Raw genomic sequence first — 4,263 nt, 5'->3', positions numbered from 1 at the left:
CATCCATATTATCTGAACCATTTATTTTCAAAAGTTTGAGATAGAAATAAAGCATAAAAGAATATTTTCTGTCCAGCCAAGCAAGAAATGTTTTTAATGGATTGCTTCTTTAATCAAATATTTCTTTCTATTTAAAATATTTCAGCATTAAACAGTAAAATTGCTAAGTCCTTTGACTTTAAAAGGCAGGTATATTTGAAGTTGCATAAATGTGTGCTTGAAAAAAAATTGGGTAAAGTTTGTATAGTTCTAAAGGTTAAGCTGGTTAAATACAAACTGGGTCAAGTATTATCAGATAAATACTTTCCAGTTGTTAGTCATACGATGATAACTTATTGTACCAAATGTTAGAGAGATTGTCAAAACCATGTTTAAATACAAACTATTTAAAAGGATTCCCTTTAGAAGGATGACCCATTTATAACCTAAATATATATATTTTTATGCAGAAAGAGATTTATGCTTTAATAATTATGGTGGTCTATAAATAATATAAACTAAAATGATTTAATTGGTATTTGCTGAAAATGTTATTATTGAATTCATTATATTTACTGAAAAGTAAATATAGCAATAAATACTTTAATATAAAGTCTACATATAAAATATCTGAATTCTTTCCCAGAAGCCAATACAGAATCATATTGGTGAATAAACATCATTATTGCTACTGCAAACAGCTGCTTAAGAAATCTGCTCCCAATTAACCTCATAGACAAATGAAAAACCATCTTCTAAAAATGGACACATTTATTTCTGTAAATATGTAAATTCCTCAGCATTTCTACAATGTTGGAATACACTGTTTTCAATCTATATTTACACGTCAGAGTTGGGAGCAATTTCTCTATCCTTTATAAACAGCCTTGACTGCCTACTCTGAGTTCAAAACTGCCTTAAATTGTGTCATTTTTTTTATACAAAAGGCATTCTAAAATTGTATTATGCATTTATTGTGCTGAAAGAATGACCCTTGCCATGCTTTGTTTACTGAATGTCAGATTTTCATTTGTATTACAGCTGTGTACCATAGCAGTTTCGGTTTTGTATGAAGGGCAAATAATGCACAAAACAGTCAAACCACAGAGCAGTAATTAGTCTGGAAAAGATCAAAGTGTGCTCTTCTAAATCCAGCCAATTTGCTCTGGGTGTGCAAAACCAATAGTCTTTCTTTTGCTAAGGTCTCTTATTAATTTTTGCTTTCGTTTGTTGCAGAGCAGCTGCTTTACTGTCAACCCAACATCCTGCTCTAAAAAAAATCCATTTTGATGCCACAAATGCAATTTCAATGGGTTTAGGAATAATAACCAGCTTTTTTTTTTCACCCCACTTCTAGGAGATAGAAACCTGAAATGAAAGTTTTCAGCATCTGTAAAGTGAAAGAAAGAAACGTAAGTCATAACACTGTTTGGATTTGTTCCTCTAGAAAAAGCTAAAGAAGAGTGAACTGGAAATATTCCTGCTTTTAGTGCTTTTAACCAGCACTACCCTTTTCAGTGTATGGCTATTGCTCTCTTCTTTTCTTAATATGAGTTCTTTTTATCCTCAGGGTTACATTGTGGTTTTTATAGAAAAATGGAATGATCCAACTTATTAATTAAATCCAATCCAGCAGAAAAAGAACTTAAACTATTAGTTGATACATTTCAGGATGAAAACAGTAAATAAGATAGTATCAATTGCTATTTTCTTGATGTAATTATTATTATTCTTGAGTGAGTATGGAAGTGGCTGTTGAGGATGGTGAGGAAATAAAACTTGTGAAGGAGAAAAGAGTAAAATGTTATAACCTAAACAATGAAATATGATCTTGGAGAATATATTTTAAGTATAGTATATGTATGTCTTGCTTCCCTTCTCCATTCTTGTCATTTTTCTCTCAATATTCTCTTTAGCAAAAAGTAGGGAGAAATAAATTAATTAGTTTGATTCTTATTAATGCAGCAGCTTTTCTGTAATTGTTACCTATATATAAACATATTCTAGTAAATATATAGAATATATAAATATATGTTTTTTAGTAATTTTTCCTTACCCAAGCAATGAATATTAACATGTATTAGCTGAGTAAATATATTTTTATGTGTCTAGTGTTGCAACAATTTTCCTGGCTTCACAAGAAACCATTTAAAATTCATTCTGAGTTATACTCCACTTCAAACATGTGCCAAATATTTGTTTTAGTATCAATATAACAAGCCTACTAGATACTAAAATACAGCCAAGCAAAACAAAAAGTGTAATGATACACAGAATTAACATACTGAAAAGAAGCACATACAAGTAATTAACAATAATTGATTCATAAACAAATGAATAAATGTCCATGAAATGACCAATTGGTTTGTTTTGGAAATCTTTTCAATTGAACAGGAATTTAGTGCTTTTGAAAAGTAACAAAATGATCATACATAGAAGTTAAATTATCTTTTTAAACAACAGGTACAAATCAGACACTAACTCCTGATTTTACTCTTAACTAACCATGACATACTAAATGAACCTGAACTTCAGAATTCTTCATTTTTTTTATATTATTTGGCATCTTATTAACATCTGTTGTTACCTCTATAGCTTTTATAATGAATTCTATTCTTCCCATTCTTTGTTATTTAAGAGGCCAGCTCTGAAGATGATAGTGTGATGGTAATAAATCTATACTAGAGATTAAATAAATATGTGTGACCTTCATTTACAGCTGTTATTAAAGTCTTCAAGTTCATATAAAATTTCCTTGATTACCTTTGTCCAGCATCTGTAGGACTTAACCTGAATTTCTCTATAAGACAACTTGAAACATGGCATTTAGCAAACAAAATGGCCTCAAGGAATGTTCACACAATCTTATTTATTTATTTATTTTAATTTTCAAGGTACTTCATTGTTAAAACAGGTCACAACACTAAGTCTCGGGCTGGTTCTGCCAACACACAAGCTACAAATGCTTGCCTGGCAGCTGAGGGGTGCTCTGTGGTAGCGTGTTTGAGAATTGAATAAAAATCCGTACAAAACAAATATTCAAATAGTTTCCAGGCCTAGGCCTTCCACCTTGTTCCATCTGTGCCACCCCCACTTACAAAGACATTCCAAACTAGCATTCATTAAGTTAAGTGGTTCCCCCAAATCCCTTAAGGCAAGCTACACTCGTGTAACAGCTACAGGAATGGCGTCTACATGTTCACGCGGGCAGGCTGCTGGGAGGGGCTCCATCCCGCTCTCCCAGGCGCAGGACACAGGCAGGGCGCCAGCATCCTCCTCCACCTCGGGTGGGAAGTCGCGGTTCTGGATTTGCTGCATCAGTTGCCACGTGGGCCCTGACCTCACATAGTAGACCGTTGGTCTCTGGAACCCATTGAAAGTGGGAAGCAGAAGCCACGGTATAAGCACCCATGTTTTCAAAGAGCATCCAGTCCCCCACGTGCATCTCAGGTAAGCCGCAGCACTCCACGATGCGTCGAGGCCGTCACAGGTCGGTCCCCAGATGCTGGGTGAGTAGTACTTCTCATCTGGTTTGGGCCTCTTCTGCAGCAGGGGCTTCACGTGCGCATGACCGTAGAGGATGCAGTTAAATGACCCGTACACTCCATCGTTCACGTAGTACATGAAGGTCTTCTCGCTCGACTCCTCATCATCAGAGCCCATTTGTTCCTTCGAGACCAGCTTTTTGGCAATGATATTAACCGCAAGCGTGAAAGCTGACGCAACATAGTATCTGCCCGGCTCAGCTATGAGTGTCACTCCCGAATCTGATGGAAAACTCTGTCCAGGGCTGGGTTGATTACACTGGTGACCTCCTCAAATTTAAGCTTTGCATCCTCAGATCCAGGAAAGCCACCGCCAATGTCCAGCAGGTACATGTTGAAACCAACCTCAGCCCCCATGTCAAAGACACAGCGGGCATCAGAGATGGCCTGCACAAAGGCCTCAGGGTCAGTACAGCCACTCACCACGTGAAAGCTGACACTGATGACATCGATGTTTAGCTCCTTGGCCCGCTCCAAAAGAAGCCTGCTGGTCTTGAGGGTGGCACCAAATTTAACACTGAGGCGACAGACTGCGTTGGAGTCATCGGTGGCAATGCGCAACACCAGCTTTGCCTTTGGGTGTGCCCTGGCAACTTCCATCAGCTCGACTTAGCTATCAAAAGTCATCATCTGGACTCCGTTATTGGCAGCGTATTTAATCTGAGACACTTGTTTACAAGGGTTTGCATAGATGATCCTCTCTGGAGGCACCCCAAGACTCTGCACCAACTGTATTTCA

At 36.9% G+C, this 4,263-nt stretch overlaps 1 pseudogene; it reads right to left on the bottom strand.

The window, feature by feature from the left end:
• Positions 1–3,039: 3,039 nt before the first annotated feature.
• On the bottom strand, positions 3,040–4,257 carry LOC102772010 (annotated as a pseudogene).
• Between the last annotated feature and the right edge of the window lie 6 nt (positions 4,258–4,263).

The sequence above is a fragment of the Myotis davidii genome, unplaced genomic scaffold, assembly GCF_000327345.1.
Source record: "Myotis davidii unplaced genomic scaffold, ASM32734v1 scaffold2099, whole genome shotgun sequence".
In the NCBI taxonomy this organism is placed as follows: Eukaryota; Metazoa; Chordata; class Mammalia; order Chiroptera; family Vespertilionidae; genus Myotis; species Myotis davidii.
This window is presented reverse-complemented; position numbering and strand designations above follow the sequence as displayed.